Below are 15,529 nucleotides of genomic sequence, written 5' to 3'. Positions count from 1 at the left end.
AAGATGAGACTTGATAGCCTATGACCATATGGGGGGGAGGAGGTCCTCCTTGGTCATAGACCTAGGGAAGGGGAATAGGGTGAAAGCGGGAGGGAGGGAGGAATGGGAGGATACCAGTGACGGGATAACAATTGAGTTGTAATCTGAATAAATTAACTAAATTATTAAAAAAGTAACCTTATAGAACATCAACGGCTCAGGCTGTAAAATCAACAATTAATAGATGGGACCGACAAAGACTGCCAGTAGAACAACACAACAGTCTATTATTGATTGGGAAAAGATCTTCACCAACCTTACATCTTACAAAAGGCTAATATCCAAACTATATAAAGAATTCAAGAAATTAAATACCAACAAACAAAATAACACAATTAAAAAATGGGGCACAGAACTAAACAGAGAATTCTCAACAGAAGACTATCGAATGGCTGAGAAACACTTTAAGAAATGCTCAGCACCCTTAGTCATTGGGGAAACATGAATCAAAATGTCTCTGAGATTCCAGCTCATACCCGTCCGAATGGCTAAGATCAAAAACTCAAGTGATAGCATAGCACATGTTGATGAGAATGTGGAGAAAGGGGAACACTCCTCCATTGCTTGTGGGAGTGCACACTTTGGAAATCAATCTGATGCTTTCTCAGAAAATTAAGAACAGCTCTACTTTAAGGCCCACCTGGATAAACCACTCCTGGGTATACGTACAAAAGATGCACCACCTACAATAAAAATTCTTGCTCAACTATGCTCACAGCAGCTTTATTAGTAATAGCCAGAATCTGGAAACAACCTAGATGTCCCTCAACAGAAGAATGGATAAAGAAACTGTGGCAGGTTTACACAATGGCATAGTAGTCAGATATCAAAAACAAAGAAATCATGAAATTTGTAGGCAAATGGATGTAACTGGAAAAGATCATCCCGAGTGAGACAACCCAGACCCAGAAAGACACACATGACATCTACTCACTTATAAGTGGATTTTAGCCATACAGCACAGGACAAATATACTACAATCCACAGACCTGAAGAAAAATAACAAAGGGGATACAAGAGAGGATGCTTAAATCTCACCCAGAAGCGGGAATAAAATAGACAGAGGTAGTGGTTGAAGAGAGGGAGCAAGGTAGGAGAGGGACCATAAAGAGAAATAAGAGTGGAGATCAGTCCTGGGGAGCGTTGGGGGATAGAGAAGGGGGAGAGGAAGAAAGAAGCCTTGCAGAGAAAAGAAACTGTGCTGGGTGGGAGCATCTGTGGCAAGCTCAAGACCTAAGTCAGGGTAGGCTCCTGGGAGAATAAGAGGAGGACTCTAGCAGAGACTCCCAGTAGCAGGGGCTATAGAGAAAGAAGAGGACACCCTCTAACCAGACGAATCTTCTGGTTCTGGAAAGAGAACACCAACTCACCCATGAAAGCTTCAACCCAGAACTCATCTTTCCTATAATATGTGAGAGATTAAAGATACAGCAGATAGAGCAGAGACTGAGAGAACGTCCAACCGTTGCTTGGCCCAACCCAAGATCCATCCCATTGGAGAGAACCAACCCTTGACACTATTAACAATACTCTGTTATGCTTGTAGATAGGAGCCTATCAGAGCTGTCCTCTGGGAGCTCCACACAGCAGGTTTTTGAAACATATACTGAGACACACAGCCAAACATTGGGCAATGCATAGGGAGTGTTATGCAAACGGAGGGATGTGGAGGAAAAAAAAGACCTGGAGGAGACAGAAGCTCCACAAGAAGATCAACAGAGGCAAATAACCAAGGCTCCAGAGGGCTTTGCTGAGATTGAAGCATCACCCAAGGACCATTGAGATGGACCTAGGCCCTCTACAAGATGTAGCCTATGAGCAGCTCAGGCTTTATGTGGGTCCTCTAATAATGAGAGCAGGGTCTTTCTCTGACATAGACTCTGTTGCCTGGTTTTTGATCACTTCCCCCTGGTGGACCTCTTTCCCAGGCTACAGGGAAGAGAACATGCTCAGTTCTAATGCAACTTCATGGGCTGGGGAGGATGGGAAAGCGGAGGGCTCCTCTTTTCTGAGGATTAGAGGAGGGGGATGGGGGAAAGGGAGGGAGGATGGGACAGGAAGGTGAAAAGGGATGGGGCTTTGACCAGGATGTAAAGTGAATGAATAAATAAACAAATAGATAAATTATAAAAACGTATTCTTATAAAAATCTTAAAAGAATCACAAACCTAAACTTCTATATAAAAAACAATCAGCCATTTCTACTTTAAATCCTAAAGGTGATTATCTATTTACTAATATTTTTATTAAATTATATCAGGAAGCTGAGGGCAAAAATAATTATAAGAAATTAGTCACCTTGAAGTCACCTCAGCTAGTGCTAATTGGGGTATTGTCTTTGCTCACCAGCCTCAAAAAGTCCCTAGCTTTACTATTAAGAATGTACTTTTTCTTGGTAAGTAAAGTTTTTCATGGTACGTATCCCTTGGACTAGTGTTTTGATATAAGTGAGTATATACCGTTTGTCTCTTTTTGCTTCTGGGTGAACTCACTCATTATGATAATTTCTAGATCAATCCATTTGTCCACAAATTTTGGGAATTCCTTGTTTTTAATAGCTGAGTAGTATTCCATCATGTAAATGTACCACAGTTTCTTAGTCCATTCTTCTACTGAGGGACACTTAGGCTGTTTCCATGTTCTGGCTATTATGTATAAAGCAGCTATGAACATGGTTGAGCATATGTCCCTGTTGTGTGGTAGGGCATTTTCTGGGTATATTCCAAGGAGTGCGATAGCTGGGTCTTGAGGAAGCCCTATTCCCATTTTTTTGAGAAAGTGCCAGATAGGTTTCCAAAGTGGTTGTACTAGTTTGCATTCCTACCAGCAATGAAGGAGTGGAGAGGACATCCTATTGAGACTTTAGGCAAGAGTAGCATGGAAGAATAAGGAAATAGTAGGACCCACAGGGTCCTAGAAACCTACAAGAGGAACTTTATGATAGGCAGATCTGGGTCCTGGGGTCCTCCTCAAACTAAGGCACCAGCCAAGGAGAATATAGGCATTGAACTTCGAACCCCTACCAAGACCTAGCCGACGATCATGACACTCTCCACCGTTGAGTGGAGAATGAGATCTGACTCTCACACGAACTCTGGTGCCCCTTTTCTGACCACGTCCCCTGGATGGGGAGGCCTGGTGGCACTCAGAGGAAGGATAGCAAGGTACCAAGAAGAGACTCACTATTCTAAGAGCATATATAGGGGGAGGAGGTCTCCCTCAATCACAGACATAGGGGAGGGGAGAAAGGGGGAAGTGGGAGGGAGAGAAGAATGAAAGGAAAAACAGGGGAAGGGCTAACAATCGAGATGTAATATGAATAAAATAATAAAATGAAAAAAAAAAAGAATGTACTTTTTCTTAACTTCAAATTATTCCCTAAGATTTTCTGCATCAGAGCCAGTAGCAAAAATATCCTTACCTAATCTTGTTAAACAATCTATTTTTTCAAATTCTTTCTAAGGGTAGTGGTCATTGCTAGTAATCTATACCTTTAAGTTCTTTTCAAGGGTGGTGGTTGAATCATCAATCTGCTCCAGCAGCAATGCCGGAAAGAGATCAAACACTGTTATTGTGAGTGCCAGTGATATTGCCAGTGAGGGAATGGAAGCCCCCCTTACAGTATGCACACAGTTCATATATTAAGAGAGTACTGCATGAGTAACAAGCAGAGCTATGCTCCATAGCAGCATGAAGTCATAAGAACAGGTAGTTCTCAGCGTTATGCCTTGCCAAGGACATGCCCATCGTGGGTATGCTAACCGCTGGATCACATTCCATGAGTTACAGAGATGTTTTGCTCTTACCCTTGCAAGGCCCACAACATGGCTGTTTTCTGCTTTTCTTTCTCTTTTTGCAGAAGCAGGGGCCAGCCTTTCTCCTGACAGGGAGTTTGGAAGACAGTTGGCACACCTGAGTTTAGGAAAGGGGGTTCTTCCTTACTTCCAGAATTTAGTCTCAACAAGCTTAAACAGCATGTGGTAATTTGCTAACATAGTATGTATTACAGAAGTACAAAATAGTATGTTGTTGACTATAGGCACTGTATTGTTTTCTAAAAGTTACTAATGGCACAAGGCTGAAAGTTTGTAATGATAGGGTGTATCTCATGTTAAGTGTTCTTTCTCCCAAAACCAAATAACAGAACAACAACAAAAGGGCGCACGCACGCTCTCATGCACGCACGCACACACACACATACACACACACCATTGGGATGTGTTGGATATATCTGCCTTCTTGATTGCTCGATGATATCATGTGTGTTTATATATATCCAACGTCATTAAATTACATGCATTTAAGCATTCTCATATTTTAATTTTTTCTTTTATTTTTTTTTGAGATTATAATGTAATTTTACCACTTCTCCCTTCATTTTCACCTTCCATATCCTCCCATATACACCTTATTGCTCTCTTTAAAATTCATAGCCTCTTTTTTCATTAATTGGTTCTATATCTACATATATATGCAACTATTCCTGAGTACATGAATATAACCTACTCAGTGTATATAATGTTACTTGTATGTATGTTTCAGTATTGCTAATTTGGATTTGGTACTGAAGAGCAAATTAGTGTACTCTTCCCTGGGGAAGACTATTTCTCTTGCTTTAGCATTCCTTGGCTGCCTATAGTTCTTTCTGTACAACCCTTCACCTATGTTAGCATGTCTTTTGTTGTCCTTGCTCAGGTCTTCCTTAGTCAGTCATGTTGTTGGTCATTTATGGGTGTCGATCCTGACATTCCTTGCAGACACATAGTCTCATAGCAAATTCCCCAATCTTCTGGCTTTACAATTTTACTCTTCCACTTCCACAGTCATCACTGATCCTTTGGTTTGATAATTTTATTGTAAATATGTATGGGCTCTACAACTCTGTATTTTTTGGACCAATATTAGTTTTCTTTAATGTTCTCTGATGCTACAAAGAAATGTTTTTTTAATGTGGGGTAGCGGCTACATTTACCTCTGGGTATAAAGACAAATACTTAGATACTGAGAATGTAGTCAAGGATTATGCTAATTTAGTACAGTGAAAATTGTAGGTTCTCCTCCAAGACCCCTGACTTATTAGCCATAGCTAGGCTTCCAGTGCCAGTCATAATTCTCCTCTTGTTTAATGGGTCTTAAGTCCAATTAGACAGCTGTTGGTTACTGCCAAGATATGTGTGCTACTACTTAACCCTTAAGGTTATTGTCATTGCTTGCTGTTGTTGTGTTTTAGAGGTTTAATACCTGAGTAGGACTGGTGGTTGCTTCCTTCCCTTGGAAGCTTCCATGAGACCTTCTGGTCCCATGAAACTTAGTCCTCATGGAAGAGGTTTTTCAGTTCAGTTGCACCTCACAGCCCTGTGTCTGAATACAATGTGCTTTCAGCAATAGGGACTTAACTTCCATCTCTGGTGAACCACCAAGGGTGATAGCAATAGTGTGCAAGGTTTTGGGAGTCTACTGAAGAACCATGACAAACAATTCAAATAATGATTTCTCATGCTTGGCGTTAGGGTTTCTTATTCAATGGCTCTTGGAGAAACCATTGTCAGGCCATATGAAAAAATTTTAGTTAAACTATTATGTATATTTATACACTACCTTACATATATTACTGGTATTTTTAGGTAAACAATATGATTACTTATTACTTTTTCAGATATCCTTACTGTTATTTTGTTTTCCTCTTTCCTTCTGTACTTATCTTCCTCCTTCCTAACTAGAGTCCTCCTCATTTTTCTCATTTTCTCCCATGAGATCACGTGTACCCTGCTGTTCCTATCTCTACTGCTCTCTCACCCCCAGTACACTGGTGCACAGATTTTTGTATGTTTAGTATGCTTCAGTAAAACTGTTAAAAGAAAATCATCTGGAATTTATAAAGATGCTTCCTATTCAAATTCAGGACCAGAAGTTGCACTGCTTAATATCATCAATCTTACTAGCAATGTCATTTATCTTTTTTCTCTTATGTCAGAAATTTGTCTCAATATAATTAGTTTCATAATTCTTTCCAAAATACACCCACAAAAACTCAACATAACAACATTACTCTAGTCCTATGATTTCCCCAAAAAGCTTATTTGCTTCTCAAATTTTCTGACCTTCACTTCAGCCTTGATAGGAATGTTCAGTTGAATATGTAAATCTCAAAGTCACTTGTAATTGTGAACTTTTCGAGTTATATCAACTGCTAAAGAGTTTCATAGTAATCTTTCCCCTTTAATTGTATTTTTAATGATTATGTTATTAAATTATTGCATGGTGAAATTAGAAATAGGTTGCATTCAAAGAGGGCTGGAGAGGTGGCTCAGTGATTAAGAGTACTTGTTGTTCTTGAGAAGGCCAGAAAGGATCAGGGGTTGACTTCTAGAACCTGCGTGGTGTTTTGCAGTCATCTGTAACTCTGGTTTCAGCACATCTGATACCCTCGTCTTACTTTTGTGGGCACCAATAATGAACATGGTATACATACTTACAAAAGAGTCACACACAAAATGAAATGAATCAATCTAATACAAATGTAAAAGTAAATTATAAAATCACAAGTTGCATTCAATGAATTCTAGCTTTTCTTTTTCTCAATGTTATTTTCCTCTTTTGGCAGTAGATAACTATGAAATAAATATCTACTATCACTTATTTTAAAAATAAACTGAATGTGTATATTATATACATAGACATACAGGAAGACACCTTGTACATGTGTGTGTGTGTGTGTGTGTGTGTGTGTGTGTGTGTGTGTGTTTGCCCCTGTGTAACTGTTGGCATATCCCCCAGCCTTTTCCAGATCACCAGAGTCCAGTTGTGTGCACTTGAGCTCACTTTCCTCATAAAACATAAAGTCACTTTTGTACTCCACGATGATATTCTTGTATTCAGAAGGTTAAACATTTTAAAAATAATTTTTATTTTTCAAGTTCTGGCCTCTGATTTAAGATTTTTTTTATATTAATCTTTTTTGTTGTTGCTCTCGTGGGATCTTACTCTTCAGCTCATGAGTAAAACATTGTATGTCCAGTGGGATGAGTTCTATTCCTATCTTCTTTGACTCTCCCTTCACTTGCAATTCATCATTGAATGAATTGTTTTGTCCTGATTTTCCAGAAAGACACAACAACAACAACAACAACAACAACAACAAAATAGTAAGTTTGCTCTTTCTCAGAGATCTTTCTGTCCCATACACAGTATCACAAATTCTTCTGTGGCACTTGAACTCTTGCTCCACCTGCTTTATGCTGCAGTCACCTTTTTTGAGTTGCACAGCGTCTTCCTTCTGGCCTGGATGTTGTTTATAGTTTTGAGAAGAATGTCTAAAAATGACTTTTATTCATTTTTTGATGAAGCTTTTTTGTAAAGATTGTATTTTTTCTGAATGTTGAGATATATAAAGTCATATGTTTAAGTTCCAAAGTCTTTCTATCTTTTTTTCCATGAACATTTTTTTTTTCTTATTTTTCTTAATCTTTGAATGGCAAAGGTTTATCCCTGCTCTGGGTTTACCAGCACACAAAGTAGATTAGTGTGTGTTTTCTCCATGTTTATTTTTTATGCATTTAGGTCTTACACAAGAGTTTCAGTATTCCAGGCTTTTTGTTTTCCATACAGATCTATAGACTGAATGTATTCTCCTTGGATTTATTGTGGGCAATAAATTTTAGTCTTATGTAATGTGAAATAGTTGGCAGGAAATTTCTATTTTCACGTTATAAAATAAATGTAGAACTCTGATTCATTTTGCACACCATTTCCATGGATCTTCCAAGCCTGAAAATATATATGCTTATTGCTACTTTCTTGGGAAGTAGTTGCCTTTTCTTTATGAGTAAAAACTGTCAGAATCTAGTACAAGTATATAGAAAATGAAGTTTTGATTTTTTTTCCCCTTTCTCTCCTTTTTTGGCTTTATGCGTGCATCATTTAGTGGAAATTTTTATATTGATAATTTTTGACAAATGAGTCTAGCTCATAATAACTACAAAATATAGATTATTTGTAGCTTCTGTGGTCATCAATATTTTCAAAAAAGAAAGCAAAATTGTTATAATAAAGTTTCATCATATTTAAAAATTGACTTCAAGAATGAAGATTTTTTTTTTTGGCTTCAGTTTCGGAAGTTTTCGATCCTAATGGTGGGGAGTCTGAGGCAGGAGCTTCTCTAGTTGGATACAGGCCTGAGTGACTTTGCAAAATCCTGATTCAAAACATTCATTTTTAAAGTTTGTTTTTCCATAATATTAAGTGGTGTAGAAAGCACACAGTTTCCTTTTTTTTTTTCTAGAAAGTAAAATTTAATGTGCCCTTTTAAACCATCGGACTATCTTTAGTGACCTAGTTACCTATCAACAACACACACATACTCCAAAACACAAACAGCAATCATTTACTTCATCCATGACTTTGCACTTTGGGCAAGGTTTGATAAGAACAGGTTATCCCTGCCCCTTGGAAAGTCATCTAAACAGCTTTAACACTGCTTGAAGTGTCCAGCATTAACAGAACTCACGCATGACTGGAAAATTGGACGGGGAATACTGCCCTCCTCCATGGTCTAGGTAGGGATTCTTTCTTTCTTTCTTTCTTTCTTTCTTTCTTTCTTTTCTTTCTTTTCATTCATGTGTGAATGAGGAAACTTTTTTTCAGTTTCAAAGTTAATTTTTTTTATTTTATTAATTTAGTCATCTTACGTCTAAATTGTAATCCCGTCCCTTGTGTCCTCCCATTCTTTCCTCCCTCCCATTTTCCCCTTACTCCCCTCCCCTATGACTGTGACTGAGGGGGACCTCCTCCCCCTGTATATGCTCATAGGAAACTCTTTTTTTATTGGATATAAGTTAGCTTTTCGCCGTTTACGTATTTTAAATAGAATTTATGCTTGCTTCTTGGGTGAAGACATTTTGTATCTAAGAGTACAGCCGATACTCAAAAGACTTGCCAGAGAAAAGAGAAGGCTGCTTGCCTAGTCCCGAGATAGGCACTGCAGCACCTCTGGAGCTTCCTGAAACTCTTTTGCTGACAGCTCCTAAGTAGTGAAGTGAAATAAAAGTAAGAAGTTGAAGGGCTGCTGGCATTGCTGCTGGCGTCCATGCTGCTATCTTCAACTGCTTTGATAATTAAAAGATCCCTAAGAGTATTGGGGCTTTAGTCTTCAACTGTGAATAAGCAGGCCTCCAGCAGCAGCGGCAGCACATGGTTAAGTACAGGGCTAGGTCACCTAGCCAGAGAAAGTGTAGATTACTGAGGTGCTAGGGTTGAAGCTTCCATTTTGTTTGCTTTAACAGTCTGCCACTTACTTATTTAGTACTTGGGTAATCGTGACTTAACTCACCTGGGCAGAGGATTGTAATGCAGTCATAACTCCCATGATTCTTTACATTCTCTGCTTCATATGGAAAAACAAAAAATCCAGACTAGCTAAAACAATCCCGTACAATAATAGATCTTCCAGAGGAATCTCCATCCTGGATCTCAAATATAGAGCAACATTAATTAAAACAGCATGGTACTGGCATAAAAACAGGCTGGTTGATCAATGGAATCGAATAGCTTGGATTTCTTGATCAGATGCTGGTTGGGTTTCAGAGGAAACCTGCTATAGCCAGTTAATATTATATAGCTAGCACTTTAAACTTTAAGAATGCTTAGCACACAAACTCAGTGCATTTATTTTCCCTGGCTTACTAGTTTAAATGAAGAAGATGCAAATCTATCTCTCTCTCTCTCTCTCTCTCTCTCTCTCTCTCTCTCTCTCTCTCTCTCTCTCTCTCTCTCTCTCTCTCTCTCTCTCTCTCCTCTCTCTCTCCTCTCTCTCTCCCCTCCTCTCTCTCTCTCTCTCTGAAACATGTTATGAGTTTGATTGTGATCCTCTCAGTGTTGAAGTCCTATTACTCCAGCAATTAAAACGGAATCAAGGGAGGGCTTAAATGCTTTACACTTGGTGCTCTTATAAGAAAGAGAAGCCTTAGACATGGCAGTGGAGGGAAAAGAGAGCATGAAGACGCATGAAGAGATTATCATCTGCTCCCTACCGAAAGAGGCCTCAGAGGGAAACTTCCGCGCTAACATTGCTGTCGATTATCAAACCTGTATAAGGAAGCAAATGAATTTCTATCCTGCAAGCCCCCTAGGTTGGTGTACTTCATTTAGGGGCCCTAGTTGATTAATATAAAAGGAAAGAAGCAGAAGTTGGAAAGCTGGGTCAGAGCACATGGTTGGAAGCTCTGAGATCGTATCTGTCAGCAGCTACACCTGTGTGCTAATCATAAAGTAACCCTGGTTTCTTTCTTACAATCTACAGCTGCTGTCAGCTCTAAGTAGAATCTAAGCAATTTTTGGCAGAAATATAACTCTTTCTTGAAGAGTTATCAGTCAGAATTTTATTTGTCCTTTTCTGACTGGAACGTTTCATGACATTGCAGAGAGCTACATCTGAGCTTATTGATTTTAGCCTTCTTTGTCTACCTGACATCTACTCTTTTTCTTCCCCTTAAATGAAGTTTAGGAAAAACTAAAACCTTTCAAAGACATATCTGTATTTTATAATCCTTTAAAAATGAAGCTTTCTGAAAGTGTTTCTTCTCAGGTGACCTGATCATTATGTGAATACTTAGATAAGTACATAAGTCAGTGATTTAGTTTATTAAGTGCATTTAAAGCCTATGTCTTAAGAGTTTGTTCTATGTCTGAGTTAGCATAGTAGGATGTTACTTTTAAATATATTGAAACCTTAGCCAGGAAGTATGAGACAATCTAGGAATCCATAGGATGCAAAGAATCTATACTCCATTAAAATCTAATGTAAATATTTTATATGTTGTTTTTAATAGAATTATTTTTTTTGATCCCAAAAATTTTATACATAAATGGTGTGTTTACAACATTTTCAACTCCATGTGCCTCTCTTTATTTATTTATTTATTTTTTATTTAAAAATTTTTATTTTATTAATTTATTCATATTACATCTCAATGGTTATCCCATCCCTTGTATCCTCCCATTCCTCCCTCCCTCCTATTTTCTCCTTACTCCCCTCCCCTATGCCTGTGACTGAGGGGGACTTCCTCCCCCTGTATATGCTCATAGAGTATCAAGTCTCTTCTTGGTAGCCTGCTATCCTTCCTCTGAGTACCACCAGGTCTCCCCATTCAGGGAACGTGGTCAAATATGAGGCACCAGAGTATGTGTGAAAGTCAGACCCCACTCTCCACTCAACTGTGGAGAATGTCCTGTCCCATGTGCCTCTCTTTCAAGTTCATGATCACCTCTTCTACAATTACTATTGCTAGACACAGAATATATACATATATACAACCTCAGAGCTCTTTTAATGCTGCTCTTCTGTACATGTGTTTAGAACTGACCGCCTGGAGTTGAAAATATATCCGGAGCCCGTCCTGGAGCAGGCTAGTTTCCTCTCTCAGCAGCTCATCATTGACCCAGGCTCCTGTGAAAGTCCCCTTATCCACATTCACATGTCAACTGGTGGTGTCACCTCGATCTTGTTCATGGAAGCATACTGTTGAGATTTCACAGAGCAGCATCAGGCCTTGAAGACAGTACCTAGCAGCACTTATCCTGGTCCTCTGGCTCTTATAATCTTTTCTCTCTCGTTTCCACCGGGAAAACCAGACCAAAAGAACCAAATGCCATATGTTCCCTCTTTTATTTTTGGATTCTACCTCTGAATGTGTGAATTTGAGTAGGCAACCTGAAGTATGTTACCAGGAAAGTAAGAATGGATGATTAGTGAAAAGAGGGAGAGGGACTCTTATATGTACTTTTAAGTGTACATAAAAGTTATAGACTTCTTGAAGCTTTTAAAGGGGCTCCTATCTACAACCATATAAGGATTTCATAGAAGAAAATTAAATAGAATTTACATCTTAAATTTTGATAGTAAAGTTGATTGTAATTAATCTTTTGGGTGAAGTAAAATACCTTGATCTTCTTGTATTGTCTTTAAAAATAAGATAGTATGAGTTTGTATTTCTACCAAATAATGACTTCCATTGTTAAATGACTATTGGTTTAAACATTCCATTTCTAAGCCCTAGGGATCTCTTTAATTTATAGAACATCATCTACATTTTATGGTCAAGAAAAAAAAAAAAAGACTAAGAAACAAAAAGTGTGGTTAAATGGTAGAAACAGTATAAATGATAAAGTCTGGATATAATTTTTCTCCAATGAGAATAGATTTTCTTATTTTATTGAACAACATGAAGATTTCAGCAAGAAGATGCAATAAAGACAAAACATCTGTAAAGATATATAGCAAAATCTAGTACTGATTGTATAGGGGAAATCAATATTAACAGAGTATTAAAAAATTGGAGTCACAAGAAAAGTAAGATCAAGAAGTGGGTGGTAACCTGTGGCCAAGTGTAAATCATGTACAGGAATCATTTTTCTGGCTGTCTCATAGGAAGAATAAAATAAGATAAAAAAGAAGAGAGAGAGAGAGAGAGAGAAGGGAATAGAATGGAGAGATGGGTACCACAGGAGTTCCAGCACAATATGCCTTGGATAGTAAAGTCCTATTGAGAAGTGAAAATATGGCAGGCAGAGAAAACGAACTCTCCAAATTCAGATGACTCCACAGCCTGGCTACTCAGAGATGTCTGTCTCAACCTGTTAGAGAGATTGCGTGGTAAATCACTTCCAACCCACCCCTTAGGCCCAGATGAAAGTAAATTCTAGGAAGCGGCGTTTCCTTGTCTGTATAACTGGTATGCATTTGGATGCTCCCGGGATTGTATAATTTAGTGTGACACACTTTAGTTACCTAAGCCATTTTCATTAGAGAAGAAATACTCTGCACATGTAAAAACGAGGGGTTTTCATTATTTTCCTGGTGTTAAGGTGTTTACGGACTCACTTCTCGGTGAGAAGAAGGTGGTCTGAGACCCAGGTCAGATTAGTGTGGAGTGGGAGGCCTGGAAACATCGGCAAGTTTGTCAGCATGGCCAAGAAGTAACCCGGTTCTCATTGAGAAGGACAGGGCCTGTCCCTTTTTATTAACCTATATTGAAAATAAGATTGGCTATATAAATCTACAGCGAGGACAGTGTTGTGCTCAGGCATAGGTGATGCATATGAGCTTTGGGAAACATAAACAAGTTGCAGTGTTCATGTTTCTATCTGTCTCCTTCTTAGGATGTGCTCGTGGTTAAGACTTTTGGTCAAGTAAATAAAAAACTCATTAAATGGCAAAAAAAAAAAAAAAAGAAGTGGGTGGTTATATTATATTATACATAGTGCATATTATATGATCAGGTCCTTAAGAAATGTTTAAATCTCAATGTAAAGTCAATGAAAATCAAACAAGGCGTTTTAGCATGCATTCTTCAAGCGGCCATTTGTACTCTGAAAGAGAAAATGTGTGCTAGAGTTTGCAGGGGTATATAGCTGGAAGGTATGATAGTAGAAACATTGCAGGCATTATTGTAGAAAGTAATATGGTGAGGGGCTATGGGGCCCTTGGAGATTTAGACATGAGAAGCTTAGACCAATAGTGATACATAGCGCTCACATACTGAGTGATGAGGGTAATCAGAGACTGATGTTAGGAGACTAATCAGTTTGGGAAGCATTGAGTGCAACATTTCTGCATGAAAACTGGATGCTACAATATGGAGTAACATCCCAAACTGAGTTTTTGAGACCAGGTGTACCTGTCAATAGTTTTAAGCACATATCATTTTGCAGAACCTGTGTTTGGTAACCGAAGAGAGATCTAATGAGCCTTATGCTTAGGTTAGCCTAAGGTGGCTATCATGAAGGCTCATGCATTCATTTTTCTCATTCTGAACACTTATTTGTTTCGAGAAGACCTGGCCTTAAAGCTGGAGCTGTGTGCATGTGAGCCAGGTGCTATAGCACTGAACTGTATTTCCAACTCTTCTTAAGCATTTCCAGAGGTGCACTGTCTGATGTATTGTCTAAGAAGACAAAGTGGTAAGAATAGCCTTTAGTGGCTGAGCCAAGTCTCCAGATCATAATATGATGTTTTATCCACTTTTAAGTCCAAACAGTTAGAGAAGAATATTTTTGTCTGTTTGAATATGTATAAATGCACTTGCAGTATGCCTATGCTTTTAAATTTTACTATACAAATTTTACTATATAAAATCTCCTTTAAAAAGAAGATTCATCACTTCTCTAATAGTAAATCTCCTCTTTCTTTAGTGTTATAAGTTTTACTATGGTTTTAAATGATTAAAAGTACACTTAAGCCAAATTTCATTTGTTTTCTCTTTGTGCTTAAGATTCTATAAGTAATTGCACTGAGTATATAGTTTTCAAATCTAAAATCCCACTATATTTACTAGTATACTCAGAGGTATGTGTTATAAGATTCACAATCACAATTCCTAAACTACTATTATTCCGATTTTTACAGTGTTTGAAATGAAGGATTCTAAAAGAAAGAAACTGAATTCCTTAAATTGTTCATTAATCATTTAAAATCACATTTTATAGCATTTTATCTCATTCTTTAGAATTTTATTCTGTGTACCTTTTATGCAATATATTTCATTACACAACCAGGGAAAGTTTGTCTTAATAACTATGTAAGCAGACAAGAGCTTTTAGCTGTAAGGAATTCATGAGAGTTAAGGCTAATTCCAAGCTATGTGAAAGTGTTTGTGCATCCAGTATTGTATTTTTCTTAGAAAGTATGTCCACAAAGCCTGTTACTATTACATAGCCTTGTGTCAGGTGACCTGGCACTGTGTAGAACTATTCTTCAAGTAATCTCACGTTCATACAGTCAACAGTAACCCTTGGAAATGAGCTTTGGATCTGGACAGAATGCGGACTTTTACCTTGCTTTAAACAGAACTTTCTTTTTCCTAGGTATATATGATAGTATCCTTGAATAATTAACCTTAATTTTATTCATAGCTTAACCATGAACTTTCAATAAAAACTGCTGAAGGATGTATTATGTGAGAATCATTACTTCTGGGTACAATGTTTCCTAGTAGGGAAATACCAGAAAGACACGTTACAAAGCATGAAAGTATAAATTACCAGTACAGAGTACATGACATGAAATCATAGAAATACGTAACACAGTTAGCATGGTTTTAAAAATATTTATTGTTATAATTATCTGGGGTGGTATTATATAGGAAGTTTCAATATATGATACATTTCTATGCTGTATGTGAATTAAGACTTTTTCATAGCTTAGGTTTACTGACTATCTGAAACTTAAATATTTATATATTTTTAAAATTTTTATTTTATTAATTTATTCATATTACATCTCAGTGGTTATCCCATCCCTTGTATCCTCCCATTTCTCCCTCCCTCCCATTTTCCCCTTACTCCCCTCCCCTATGACTGTTCCTGAGGGGGATTTCCTCCCCCTGTATATGCTCATAGGGTATCAAGTCTCTTCTTGGTAGCCTGCTATCCTTCCCCTGAGTGCCCCCAGGCCTCCTCCTCCAGGGGACATGGTCAGATAGAAACTTAAATATTT

This window comes from Acomys russatus, chromosome 17 (genome assembly GCF_903995435.1).
Source record: "Acomys russatus chromosome 17, mAcoRus1.1, whole genome shotgun sequence".
Taxonomy (NCBI): domain Eukaryota; kingdom Metazoa; phylum Chordata; class Mammalia; order Rodentia; family Muridae; genus Acomys; species Acomys russatus.
This window is presented reverse-complemented; position numbering follows the sequence as displayed.